Raw genomic sequence first — 15,139 nt, forward strand, 5'->3', positions numbered from 1 at the left:
ACAGCTTCCCTGGGCAACCTGGGCCAGGCTCTCCCCACCCTCACAGCCCAGAATTTCTCCCTCCCATCTCAGCTCCAGCTCCCTCTGCCAGCTGGAAACCCTTCCCCCTGCTCCCATCCCTCCCTGCCCTTGTCCAAAGTCCTTCCTCAGATTTCCTGGAGCCCCCTCAGGTGTTGCTTTTAGATCTCCTTGGAGCTGAGGTTTCCAGGTTTTGGAGTCACCATCCCTGCAGGGATTTCAAAGCCATGTAGATGTGGTGCTGAGGGACATGGTTTAGTGATCTTGATAGTGCTGGATTAATGGTTGGACTTGATGATCTTAAAGGTGTTTTCCAACCAAACCCATACTAATACTGTTATCTTATGACCCTGTCACAACATTGGCTGCATCCTGGCTCCCATTCCAGCTCAGCCTGCACCCTGAGAGCTGATCCCTGGGCTCTGGGGCACATGCAGCTCAGAATGTCCCCATGTTTGTCTGGTTTGGGGAGTGTTTGTGTTTGCCCTCATCTGTGTGTGCATAAGCCAGTGTTAGTCTGCATGTGAGCAGTGGGATGGGAGTCCCTTGGGGGCTCAGTCCCTTCATGAGCTCCCCTGAGCTCCCTTTCTGAATTCAGAGGAAGGGTGATGTTTGCCCTGTCCAACCAAACCCTCTGCTCCTTGTACAGCTGCAGTAAAAAAAATACCTACAATATCTTCTGATGCATAAAGAAAGAAGATGGGGTTGGACAAGGTGACCTTTAAAGGTCCCTTCCAACCCAAACCATCCTGTGATTCTCTGGCAGGACAGACACTAACCCTGAAACCAGAGCCAATTGGGTACAGAAAGGGCTTTGGGCTTTTGGGTCTGGTCACTGGGTCTCCAGGCATTTCCCCTGTTACAGAGCAGTCACACTCTATTTTAGACTTCAATTTTAGCCTATTTTAGGCTTTCCATCTCCATAACTCTTGACTGGAAGGCTCTTCAGGAGCTTTATGTGTTTCCTAGGAACCTCCCTTCCAATTTCCAGCCTAAAACTGTGCTTGTTTGTCCTGGTATCAACAATGTGTAGTGTAACAATGTCCAGGGATCTATAGGCCAGAATTTTGGGAGCCCTGCCTGCATCCTTCTTGCTTGGGGAGAGCATTTTTCATCTCAGAGGGGTTTTTGAAAGGGATCTGGGCTCTCCTGGGTAAGTCTATGATGTGGAACAAGCAGGGATGCCCTGGTGTGGCATAGCTTGGGTCAAGACAACCCTCTGGTGGGTCCTGTGGAAGAACATAGTTGTGCAGTGCTGGGATGGGCTGCTCAGTCTCTCTGCATCACCTTAGATCAAGCACCTCTGATTTCAAACCAGCTCAGCCCACTAAATGCTGTGATCTTGGGAAAGTCGAGCCAGGGAATCCTGTATCAGGGCTTGTTGCATGTTAATGGCTTTTTCAAGTCTCACTGAGGTGCTGAGACAAAAGCAAAGCTCTGCTGAGAGCTTGGTCTGAAAAGGCCCTTGAAAAACCAGAATTTCTCTGAATAAACTTGCCTTATGTTTTTAGAAATAACCTATCTAAATGGGGCAGCCAGACTATGGGAGAACTCACATATCTCTGTGTGTGCACATATCCTTTTCCTCCCTTTGCTTTCACACTTGTCTTCACAGTTGTTACTGTGCTTTGGGAAATGAAAAAAAGAGAAAAAGAAAAAAAAAAGGAAAAGGAAAAAAAAATCAGACAAGTATGAATTGCCAGCAGCCTTCTAAAATAACATTTAGAAAAGTTTCAGCTGACTAAATGCAGATGTCTCCACTGGAACTAGTCACCTTGGGCTCTCTTCAGCAGCAGCAGAGATGTGCTTAAAATAGCTGGTGTTTGTGTTTGGTAGTGAATGAATTCTTGCTGGGGAAGCCCTCTGGCTCTGGAGCAGGCACTGGAGGGGTGGTTTGCCCTGTCCCTGTCCCACCTTTGGCTCAGGCTGTTCCTGGCCATGGGGCAGGGATGGATAAGCACCATCCCTGATACTAATGGGACAGGTCCCCCCTGTACTGGGGGTGAGAAGAGATTAATCCTTAAGAAAAACTCCAAGTCGGTGTCCAAGCACTGGTGGTGTTTAGTTTAGCAGAGCTGTCATGATGACTGGAGTGCCAGGCATGATTTATCTCCCCTTCAAGCAGACACGTAAACAGGGCTCATGAATCATGCCTTAAAAGTGCCTGGTTTTCCTCAGCAACTATAAAGGGAGCTTGGGGTATGAGCTCAGAGGGAGGGGCCCCCACCCCTGCCACTGAAAGTGTGGGTGAATTGCTCTCCTTCCTCCTGCCCCTCTGCATCCTCTCCATGTGTCTATCTCAGAATAGCCTTTTAAAATACCAACCCTTTTCTTTTTTTTTCCAGTTCACCACCACTCTCAGGGCCTGGAAAGCCAACAGACTTGACTTCCTCAGGGACAGATGTTTCAGATAAGCCAATAAGCCAAAGCCTCCTCATCAAGTGTTTCAGCAAAGTTTTCTTTCCAGGACTCAGGAGAAGAAAGATGCAGACCTGTTGGAGAGGGGCCAGAGAAGGGGCACCAAGAAGATCCTTGGGCTGGAGCAGCTCTGGAGCCAGGCTGGGAGAGTTGGGGTGTTCAGCCTGGAGAAGAGAAGGCTCCAGGGAGACCTGAGAGCAGCTTCCAGTGCCTGAAGGGGCTCCAGGAAAGCTGGGGAGGGGCTTTTCATCAGAGAAGGCAGTGACAGGACAAGGGGTGATGGTTTTAAACTGAGAGACGGGAGATGGAGGTGAGATATGAGGAGGAAATTCCTCACTCTAAGGATGGTGAGGAACTGGAATGTTTTGCCCAGGGAGGTTGTTGATGCCTCATCCCTGGAGAATTTTAAGGCCAGGTTGGAGGAGGTTTTGTGCAACCTGATCTAGTGGTTCCCTGCTCATGGCAGGGGGTTGGAACTTGATGAGCTTTAAGGTCTCTTCCAATCTTAATGATTCTCTGATTCTCTGATTCTGCTCCCCAGGCCAGGGCTCTGTGGTGGGGAAGAGCAGATCATCTGGCTGGATCTGAGATATTTTTTTCTGCTGCTGCTCTCTCTGTGCAAAACCCACTCTGCTAATCCCCTGGCTTTCCTGCAAACCATGGTGATCTCTGCATTCTCCACCCCAGGACAAATGCCTTGTTGTTCTCTCCATCACAGCCAAGCCTCCCTGATACACTTCTTTTCAGCATGTACAAAGGCAGATGATCATTATTTATGAGAAGGAAACAACAACAAAAAACCACCTAAAAACATCTCATGCTGTTTAGCCACCCAGTTCTCTACAGTTAAAAGCTTTCTCAGGAATTCACTTTGAATTCAGCAACAGGTCAGCCATGGGTGTGCATCAACCAACCTGTGAAACAGCTGCTGAGTTTTTGTCTGTTCAAAACCAGATTCTTTGTGGGGTTTGGTTCATGGAGGGATTATGACAAACAGTGCCTGCTCACACCCTGGTTTGGAGGCTGGACTTGTGTGTCAACAAGAAGCAGAGGGGGAAGGATTTCATTGGAATTGGGAGGATGTTGGAGAGCTGGGAGAGAGAGCAGGAAGGTGAGACTGAAGCAGGACTCTGGGGTCATGGTTCTATTGAAATGGAAAACAAAACTGTGGAAGGAAACCTGGAGTCTGGCAGGCTCAGCCTGCATTTCTACTCTGCAGGTGGAGTGGCATTGTCAGTGGGAAGCTGAGGGAGGGGACATTTCATGGTTAGAGGCAAAAGGGGTAAGTTTCTCAGGCTCTGGAAATCCTCCATCTCTGCCATCAGGGAATATTTCTGCTCATGACTCTTGGACATTTCTTGAAAGGTGCTGCCAGGAGCTCTGGGTTCTGTATTGCACTGGGAAAAGTCATTGCTGTTATTTTGGAAGCAGGATGAGTGCAACCTTTAATCACTGGCCTAAGACCTTATTCTTTCTGGTTTTTATTTAATGACTAAATACCCTGTGCTCAATTATTTCTCCATCAATCTCTTGGTGACCCACACAACATATATTTGGGGTGATCTTATTTGCTAGGTGCTTTATTCTGCAATGGCCACACGAGATCTTCTGTGATCCCAACCTTCAAATTCTGCTGTGTTGTTCAGCACTTTAGGCTTGACTGTGTCAGCACTGGCACCAAAGCTGTGGCCCCATGGGCCTGCTGACCTTTCATGGTCATGGCTTAGTTTGGGTTCATCACAGGAACTTTTTACAAGGGCATTTAGCAGCAAAACAAGGGGGTGATTGCTTTTAAGTAGAAGAGAGGAGATCTAGATGACATATTAGGAAGACATTCCTGGCTGTGAGGGTGGGGAGAGCCTGGCCCAGGCTGCCCAGGGAAGCTGTGGCTGCCCCATCCCTGGCAGTGTTGAAGGGCAGGTTGGATGGGGCTTGGAGCAGCCTGGGCTGCTGGGAGGTGTCCCTGCCCATGGCAGGGGGGTTAGGACTAGATAATCTTGAAGGTCCCTTCCAACCCAAACCCGTGGGGGATTCTATGATTGTATAAAAAAAGGATATTTAAGTATCACATTTCCAGGACTGATGCACAGACACCCAAAGCCAAGCAAGCCTTGGGCTCGTGTAAAAGCACAACATCGTCCTTCTACATCTTCTGTTTGCTGCTTCTCATGCTGGAGCTGGGAAAATCTGTGCAGCATTTTGAGCCCTTCATGCTATTTTTCAGTACAGCTGAATGACACAAATTCTCCCATCGTTGGCAGCCCCAGTGAACCAGTAACTGAGACCCAGCAAATGGACCCAGAATTTCAGGCGATGTAAATCGAGCCACCCCACTGACGTCAGCTGGAGTCTGCTGGGGCAGGATCCCTTCCTGAGAGGCTGGTTCAGAATCCCAGTGCTCTCACAGTCACAATACATGATTTGTATCCACTAACATCTAGCCAGATATGGCCATTAGCACGTGCAAGCATCAAATTACTGTTTCCCCAGTTAGAAACGCTCAGAGGAGCAGTGGGCGTTTCGCTGCACACCCAGGCCTGGGACTTCTTGCTGATGCACATCAGTGTGTCTGGGCCTTAAATTTAGCACCAGGCTCAGAAAATTCTCCATCTGAAAAGGCAGATTGGATGCCTCCTGAAAAAGACACATCCCATCTCAGCTGCTAGAAAAGGGCTCTGCATTGGAACAACGGAGGGAATTCCTGCCTTGAGGGACACAGAAAAGCCTTCAGGCTTCGTGGCCAGGATCAGCCTGTACTGACACATTGATGCATAAAAAGGGGATCTTGGCTAAGCTAGTCTTCTACAAACCCAGCTCTCACAGAACCAAAGAGTAGTTGGGGTTGGAAGGGGCCTCTGAAGACCAGGTAGTCCAACCCCCCTGGTTGAGACGGAACATCTACAGTAGATCCCACAGGAACACGTCCAGACAGGAGATGAATGTCTCCAGAGAAGGAGACTCCACAGCCTCTCTGGGCAGCTCTGTTACTCTCACAGCAAAGAAGTTTTTCCTTATGCTTAACTTGAACCTCTCATGCTCCACCTTGTGCCCCTTGTCCTGTCATTGGACACTGCTGAAAAGAGACTGGACACTGGGAATTTCAGGAATTTCGAATGCCCTGTTGGTTAATAAGGCTGAGGGCAAATTTTAGCTTCACATTTGCAAGGTCACCAAGTGGTTCTGTTGCTTTCCTCTAACCAGTGGCTGGTTTTTACAGAGCTTGCAGGCACCCACTGGCTCGACAGTCTTCACTAAAGCTCAGATTTGCTGAAAGTTTTCCAAAAGATTCAAAACTCCTTGAAAGTTATAGCTGTCCAGGGAAAATACACACATGCACACACGCCTGGAGACACATAACCAAATCAATCTTATCTCTGCAGAGAATTAAATAATAAAAAAAGTAAATGAAGAGCTTAAACACCCCTCATGATTCAGGCTTTTATGCAGCAGTTGGAGATTAGAGAATAAACCTGAGAGGAGGAGAGCAGGGGATATTACACATCTATTTATAATGGTGTTTCTGCCACTAACTGGCAGGTAAGGAGAAGGGAAACAGGCCTCAGAAGGAGAGAAGGGGAAATGTGGCCTCTGCCATCTGGAAAGCTGGTTACTCAAAAACAAAGGCCTGCAACAGGAAACCACTTCTATCAACACGGTCGACAGCCCAAGACAGAAGCCAAATGTCTTTAGCTATAAGCAAGGCCAAGCTTAGTCAAGCAGATGGAGGAGGGATGAAATCAAAATGGAACAGTTTTCACCCCTCATGCAGGAGAGGAGGCATCTCAGGTTTCCAGAGACACAGGAGGCACCTGATGAACATTTGCTCAGGATCTCATTATGTTTGTACAGTACATGAGTGCAGGATAGACGTGATTCCTGTCCCACTTATCTCTCCCTGTCTCTTCACCCACCCTCTGGTGCTACTTCATCCTTTTCAGTGGGAACTGAGAAGGAAAATTGACAACAGCACCGTTCACTTTAGGCAGTGGTCCAAGAGCAATTTGCTACCCTACACCAAATGTGATGGTGATTCAATCCATGCTGAAGGATTTGGGCTTCTCTTGAAGCCCCAGAAGAGGATCAAAGGCAGGAGGTCATTTCTCCTGATGGTCTCGGGCCATCTGGCTTGGTATGCATAGGGATGCTGAGTGGATCCCTGAGAGAGATACTTTCAGCTGGGACACTTGGTAAGACTATCTGAACAATTTGAAATGGCAGAAGCCTGAGATCATATGGATGCTGTGGGTGTGTGGGAGAAATCTGGGACCTTGCTGTGCAGCACATAGCTCGGGAGGTGAGAAAGTGTGATCCAATGCCTTGAGCAGCCATGAAGGATTTACTGGTGGGGAACGTAATTCTTGTCAGTAAACTTGGTCTTTTGGCTTGCATGTAGCTTGAATAACAAGCCATGGAGATGTAGGGTTTATGTTTTATGTAGGGTTTGGTTTATTTCCTAAAAACACCATTTCGACAATTTAGATGCCTCTCATCTAACTTTAAGTAGCACAGCACCTAAATTAGGAGCAGAGCTTTGTGGCAGCCCCTATCCACCACAAAAGCTGAGGGGTTGGCTCTGGAGGATGATTCAGCCCATCCTAAATCACAGAATCATAGAATGGTTTGGGCTGAAATGGTCCCTAAAGATCATCTAGTTGCAACCCCCCTGCATGGGCAGGGACACCTCCCAGCAATCCAGGCTGCTCCAAGCCCCATCCAACCTGCCCTTCAACACTGCCAGGGATGGAGCAGCCACAGCTTCCCTGAGCAACCTGTTCCAGTGTCTCACCACCCTCACAGTGAGGAATTTCCTCCTAATGTCTAATCTAAATCTCTGATGACTCCAGTTGAAGGAGCCTACACTGACTACTGGGAAAAGCTCAGCTGACTTGATCTTGACTTAGGCCTCTTGGTATCTCTCCACACTGTGAAGGAGAATGTCTCCATGTAGACAAATGGCCCTCGAGCTGTTGATTTAAATGGAAAAGCATTTCTTAGTAAAAACCCCACTGGCATGCTTTGGTGTATGCCAGTGTCTCCCAGTTTAGAAGGCTAGGCCAGCTAGAGGACAATATGATCCAGTCCCCTGTCAAGAAAGACAATGGCTCAGGGTGACATCTGGTCATAAACCACCCTCAAGGAAGCAATGTCTTGAGCCCTTCTCCCACTAATGGGTGTCCTCTCTAACCAACAATTTGTTCAGCCCTCTTGCAGCAAAGGACGGGCTCTGGGGACTGCAGTGCCTGAGTGTGGGTTTCTATATGTTCAAGAATAGATGCCAGCAAAACCCCAAACCCAGAGCAATTTGCATTCCAGAAATTCTCAGCTGAAAATAAACTCATGATCCCTCACCCTTCTCTCTGCCTCCAGAATGGGCAGCAGTTATCCCCAGGTCATTATTTATGTGTTCCTGCCTAGTGCTGTGGCAAAATGATCCCAGCTATTCCCAGCAAAGAGGCATCTGAGATCATGTTATTCATTCAAATCCTGATGGTTTTCTCTCCAAGGGCAGGTATGAATTTTTCTCTTCATCTCTGGGCTTTCTGCTGGGATTTGGGTTAGAAGTTAATAGATTCTAGAAGAACCCAGACCAAAGCTTCCCCAGCCAGACCTTCTGGCCATGCAGCTCAGCCCATCACTACTGGAGGGAGGGGAAGCAGCCTGGAGATCATGAGCTCATGTCTTCCTTGGATTAGGGAGGAATCCTCAAGGAGACACCAAAAGGCATCCACAAATTTTGGTTGTGTGGTTTTTTTTTTGCTTTTCCTGGGACAGAAATAACATGAAGCAACTGCACAGCCTCATCTTAGTCCCAAATAGACCTGCCTGCTCCCTTTGCAGCAACCTGCCAGGCCCAGACATGCTCACTGCTTTTCCACACTGTTCTCCAGGGGCTTCCAAAAGAAAGGATGGCAAGTACCCTAGTGATGAGTTATTTTAAAAGATCATCCCCATTCCCTGTCCTCCTACGTGTTGTCTCCTGATGAGCACAAAAGATGAAGTGAGCTTGGTACGTGTGAACTTGGACCTGGTGGGAGTTTGGAGTTTGCAACAAAATTGAAAGATGAATGAGCTGCCCAGGGGGGATTTTGTTCCAAGAGGCTGCATAAGGTTCCCTGGTGCTGGGACAGGACACTGAGTGTCTTGCCTGGTTCTGGGATGATGTCCTGCTGAGCTGGAGACATTTCAGCACAGAGCTGATTCCTGTGGTTTAAAGGGCAACATCTTACTTGAACTGCACAGCCCCAGGGTCTTGTTTTACCCCTGGCACGTGTGAGTCTGAGTCAGCACAGGGGGCTGAAATCTACCCAGAAGTAAAAATCAAGGCTGAAACAGTCACAGGGTTGTTTTCTAGGAAAAGGAGAGGAATGTAGTTTTGGGACCCATAACAGCAATCCAGGCTGCTCCAAGCCCCATCCAACCTGCCCTTCAACACTGCCAGGGATGGAGCAGCCACAGCTTCCCTGAGCAACCTGTTCCAGTGTCTCACCACCCTCACAGTGAGGAATTTCCTCCTAATGTCTAATCTAAATCTCTGATGACTCCAGTTGAAGGAGCCTACACTGACTACTGGGAAAAGCTCAGCTGACTTGATCTTGACTTAGGCCTCTTGGTATCTCTCCACACTGTGAAGGAGAATGTCTCCATGTAGACAAATGGCCCTCGAGCTGTTGATTTAAATGGAAAAGCATTTCTTAGTAAAAACCCCACTGGCATGCTTTGGTGTATGCCAGTGTCTCCCAGTTTAGAAGGCTAGGCCAGCTAGAGGACAATATGATCCAGTCCCCTGTCAAGAAAGACAATGGCTCAGGGTGACATCTGGTCATAAACCACCCTCAAGGAAGCATATTCTTGAGGGAGTGTCTTGAGCACTTCTCCCACTAATGGGTGTCCTCTCTAACCAACAATTTGTTCAGCCCTCTTGCAGCAAAGGACGTGCTCTGGGGACTGCAGTGCCTGAGTGTGGGTTTCTATATGTTCAAGAATAGATGCCAGCAAAACCCCAAACCCAGAGCAATTTGCATTCCAGAAATTCTCAGCTGAAAATAAACTCGTGATCCCTCACCCTTCTCTCTGCCTCCAGAATGGGCAGCAGTTATCCCCAGGTCATTATTTATGTGTTCCTGCCTAGTGCTGTGGCAAAATGATCCCAGCTATTCCCAGCAAAGAGGCATCTGAGATCATGTTATTCATTCAAATCCTGATGGTTTTCTCTCCAAGGGCAGGTATGAATTTTTCTCTTCATCTCTGGGCTTTCTGCTGGGATTTGGGTTAGAAGTTAATAGATTCTAGAAGAACCCAGACCAAAGCTTCCCCAGCCAGACCTTCTGGCCATGCAGCTCAGCCCATCACTACTGGAGGGAGGGGAAGCAGCCTGGAGATCATGAGCTCATGTCTTCCTTGGATTAGGGAGGAATCCTCAAGGAGACACCAAAAGGCATCCACAAATTTTGGTTGTGTGGGTTTTTTTTGCTTTTCCTGGGACAGAAATAACATGAAGCAACTGCACAGCCTCATCTTAGTCCCAAATAGACCTGCCTGCTCCCTTTGCAGCAACCTGCCAGGCCCAGACATGCTCACTGCTTTTCCACACTGTTCTCCAGGGGCTTCCAAAAGAAAGGATGGCAAGTACCCTAGTGATGAGTTATTTTAAAAGATCATCCCCATTCCCTGTCCTCCTACGTGTTGTCTCCTGATGAGCACAAAAGATGAAGTGAGCTTGGTACGTGTGAACTTGGACCTGGTGGGAGTTTGGAGTTTGCAACAAAATTGAAAGATGAATGAGCTGCCCAGGGGGGATTTTGTTCCAAGAGGCTGCATAAGGTTCCCTGGTGCTGGGACAGGACACTGAGTGTCTTGCCTGGTTCTGGGATGATGTCCTGCTGAGCTGGAGACATTTCAGCACAGAGCTGATTCCTGTGGTTTAAAGGGCAACATCTTACTTGAACTGCACAGCCCCAGGGTCTTGTTTTACCCCTGGCACGTGTGAGTCTGAGTCAGCACAGGGGGCTGAAATCTACCCAGAAGTAAAAATCAAGGCTGAAACAGTCACAGGGTTGTTTTCTAGGAAAAGGAGAGGAATGTAGTTTTGGGACCCATAATTTTCAGCCTCCCCTGTCCCAAGCCATGCAGACACAGCCACCCCTCAGCCCGTCACAGGACAGGAATGGAGCAGCAACCCCAGGCAGTGTAAGAGACTGTGCAGTCCCTGCTGTAGCTGGGGACAGAAAAAGGGTGGAAAGGAAAAGCTTGGTGGGAGAGGAGCACTGGTAGAAGGGAGAAAAGCCTTAAAGCTGGGAAATAGGTGAACTGGAAGAAGACAGATCAATGGATCAGGGGAAGATGATGCAGGTAGAACTGCAGCTCAGGAGAACAGCAAGGAACCAGAATAGTTTGACCATGACCACCTTCCTTCACTGCTCAGATTGTAAACTCTGGAGTAAAAAGACCTTGCAAAATTGGCCAGAATGGGGGCTCAACCTCCTTTGGAAAAGCTCATCAGGAGCTGTGGAGCAGGAAAATAAGTATATAAACAAAGAGAGTAGCCAAACAAACAAAGGGTGAGGCAAAGAAAGATTTGATTTGGGTTTCAACACTGGACCCTGAATTCTCAGGGTCTCTGTGTCCTGAGAAGGCTCCAGGTTTGTCACAGCTGGATGTTCTCTGCTCCCTTCTGCTTTCATTCAGCCACGTGTGTGCAAGAGGTGAAGCTCTCAACCTTAACCCTGCACTTTTCTCAATTGGAAACAAATGGGCTCTCTCTGGTTTCCATTCACTGGTTTTAGAACAGTTTGAAATCAGGCTGATGAGGTGTTTGCTTGCCAGCACCATCTGTCTTGGTCTAATTACACAGGTTGAACTAATTGCAGGAGCCAACCTATAGAACCACAGCATTCCTCTTCTATATTTGTAGGGGGAAACATCTGAGGGAACTCCTGCTCACTCTGTCTCTCCTGCTCTCTCTCCCTCCCCTGGGTGATTATGATCCTGAAAGGATAATTAAAGGATTGCAAAGAGCAGGGGACCTGGGAGAGAAACAGTGTTCCAGGCTCTGGAGAAGAGCCATGGATCTGGAGCCTGGTTAGAAAAAATGCAGAACAAAGATCTGGAGGGGAACAATCCAACAAAGTGGAGGCAAAGTGAGAAACAGCAGGTCTTGGAATGCTTTCTGTTGGGTGGTGAAGTGACTGGGAAGGCCTTTGCTTAGATAAGATAGCTTGAAAGCCTGTTGGCAGTGAGGTACACATACATCTCCTCCCTGCAGAGCTGCCACTGGAGCTGAAGCAGGATGAGGGGCTCATCTCTTGCAATGAAGGAACTGGGATGCAGAGGGAGGTGAAGTGGTACCACCCAGGTTATCCAGCAAGCCTGGCTAGGGCAGGAGCACCAACCCATACCCAAAGGTGAAGTTAGAGACGTGACAGGGCAGCCAGTGTGTCTCTGTCAGCAAGTCCAGCACCCACGTGAGGTGCAGGGAGACAGACAGATGGACTTCAGGGCTGTCCTTAGTGCCCTCCATGGCAGGAGAGAACAGGGGTCATCACCAGGCTGGCTGGGTGGGATGTGACAGGAAAGCATGGCTCTGCTCTGGGAACAAGGCACACAAACCTCCTGCAAAGACACATGGGTGGCTGGGAAACACCCTGAGCCTTCCTGCAGCCTCCAGAGCTGGGGGCCTTCAAATGGCAGCTGGGGCAGGAGAAAGGGGAGGGTCTCTTCCAAAAGCTCTGCCTTTTGTTACTCTTCCTGAGTACCTGTGACTCTCCTCTGTGGGAAACAGGGCCTGGTGCTTGACAGACCTTTGGCCTGATCCTGCCTGGCTTTTCTTAAGTTCCTGTAGGGCAGGAATGATCCTGGTCTTGCTGGAAAATGGGGTTGGTAAAGTCAAAGCTTCTTTGATACAGAGGTGGGTATGTAAATCTACAGATAGAAAAAGTTCAGTTTTATCTTCTTTTTCTGTACGTGGACATAATGGCTGCATTTACACTGGAAAACTTAACCAAACCAGGGCCTTTTCTCTGGTGCTTTCCCCCCTGCCCTGTTGCTGGGCTTTCCCCACCCCAGGGCTGTCACTTCCCACCACCCCATCCTGGACAGAGATATTTTTCAGTCAATCAGGTTGTTCCATGACCCATCCAACGTGACTTCAAATCTTTCTAACAATGGGGTGCCCACAACTTCCCTGGACAACCTCTTCTGGTGTCCTACCATCCTCAGAATGAAAAATGTGTTCCTTATGTCCAATGTATATTGGACATTACCCTCTTTCAGTTTAAAACCTTTAGACCTTTGTGCTGCCACTACAGGCCCTGGTCATCTCCAGGACCATTCCTGGTGGCCAGTAAGGAGGGTGTCACTAGTCTTGGCTTCCTCCACAGTCTCCCAGTTCATCCCAGCACCCTGGAGCATGGGACCCTGGAGGAGATCCAGGGTCTAGTGGCCACTAGAGCTTCCTCCACAGTCTCCCAGTTCATCCCAGCACCCTGGAGCATGGGACCCTGGAGGAGATCCAGGGTTTAGTGGCCACTAGAGCTGCTCTGCTGGAGATCCTGGGATGGGAGCCAGTTGGGGGTCTGCACCCTGCTCCCCTCTCCTTCTGGGGAAGGGACCATGCCAGGGCAGCAAAAGGCTGGAGGAATTTCCCTGGCTTGTGCCTCTGCTCCCGCAGCTCCCAGCCCCATCCAGCCAGCACAGCAGGATGCTGCGGGACGTTTGGTGCCATCTATGGGCAACAATCAATAATGCAAAGGAGAGCTGAGATGTGGGTGCAGCCTGGAGTTCCCTCAGCTCTGCATCTCCACAGGGCTGCCCCTCTCCCCTGGGGACCGTGGGGATGAGTACAGGGAGGCCGGGAGCTGAGTTCTAAAATAGACTTTATAGCAGTCCTTTCCCAACATAGTTATGCCATGACAAGCTTCTGTCCCAGGAGCCACAGGAGACCAGGGCTCTGCCAGTTGTTTGCCCCAGAGCCCACCAGTAACAGCTGTCAAGTGCAGAGGCAAGAGAGACAGGAACTATCTGATAGTCTGGGGGCTGTGAATGATGCTGATGTTGCACAGCTGCCCCTGAGGTGGCACAAAGACAGACCTGAAGGGCTTTGGAAAACACTTCTCCCCCTTCTTCTTGGTGTGATTTTTCTTATTTTTTCCCTTTTTTCCACCCTGGTGTCTCCAGAGCAGATGGCTGGAGAAAGAAGCCAGCTCTGATTTTGGAACTGCCATTGCATCAGCATCCCCCAGCCCCAGGGAGCTGCTTCAAATGGACATGGAAGGTTTGGAGGTGGTGATTTTGGCCTGGCAGGCTTGGCACCAGATCATCTATCATCTCTGCACCCTCTTTGGTTTCCTACCAGATCAGATGCAGCCACTGCTGTAGCACCAGCCTCTTTTTCTGTCTTCTGGCTGTAGCTGCAGAAATGCTTGTGCTTGATCTGTCCTGGCTTTTTGGGGATGTCACAGCTCACAGACACAGTGCTAATGATTCTGGGATAACTGGGAGAGCTGGTTGTTCAGAACAGCTTGCACCTTTGCAGCAGCCCTCTGACAAATTTTTCCTTCTCCCTTGACCTGTGCAAGAAGGGGGACAAACAGCAGGTCCTCTAGGGTTTTCTCTGCCAGTGTGGTGGACACAGCCAGGCACTGGGGCATGGGATGTGCCTCTGATCATAAAATGGGACTATTGGGGATCTGAATCTTCTAGCAAGACCCCTCTGAACTCCAGGCTGTGTATCCCAAATCACAGCACAGAGTTGAAACTCCTCATCCTCCCCATGACCCCAGGGCCAGATGCAGCTTGCTGAAGGTTTGATGTTTGCTGAAACTCAGAGAGGCAAGTGATCCTGCTGACATACCCAAGATCCCACAGGCAGCTTATGATAAAGCAATAACCCAAGGTGAAGAAGAGCCTCCTCATTGCCCCAGGGACCAGGGAAACCCCCTCTTCCAAACTGCACAATGAAGCAGGGGTCCTGCTCTGTCGTAGCCCACCAGCCATCTCCTGTGATGCTGGGAAGGTCTTTTTGCAGTCTGTGTTCCCCAAAGCACGGGATATAAAGCCAGTTAGGTCTTGTGTGTTTCTCACCAAGTCTTGATGTCTCCTGTCTGCATGAGGCCTGGGAGTCACCACGCCACATTGCAAGCAGTGCTAGGGCTTGACAGCAGGTAGGACCTTGCTCCTTGGACAGCACTTTCCCTGGGCAATCCCATTGCATGAATTCTTGGTCCCTCCTGTGACAACAAGATCTAACACACCAGAGTCATAGAGTTGTCAGGGTTGGAAGGGACCTCTGAAGACCATCTACCTAGTCCAATCCCCCTGCTAGAGCAGGATCACCTCCAGCAGATCACACAGGAACTTGGCCAGCTGGGTTTTGAGTGTCTTCAAAGAAGGAGACTCCACAACCTCTCTGGGCAGCCTGTCCCAGGGCTGTGCTTCCTACTCTGTGTCTGGTGGGACAGCTGAGGGCTGCATTCATGTACCTGTTCCAGGGACCAAGAGGCCATGGGGGATCACTGCTGGTGGCTGAGACACCACAAACTCATGTCCTTTCACCACTGAACAAAACTTGGAAACATTGATCCACTTAATGCAAAACCCAGAGAGGGACAAAGTCTGTGTTGCATCACAGGGTCCATACAGAGGGTACCTGGGTGCACACACACCATGCAGGGAGCCCTTCACCCTCCAGGCTGGGGTAAGGGAGCCC

The sequence above is a fragment of the Chaetura pelagica genome, unplaced genomic scaffold (genome assembly GCF_000747805.2).
Source record: "Chaetura pelagica isolate M959 unplaced genomic scaffold, ChaPel_1.0 scaffold87, whole genome shotgun sequence".
Classification (NCBI taxonomy): Eukaryota; Metazoa; Chordata; class Aves; order Apodiformes; family Apodidae; genus Chaetura; species Chaetura pelagica.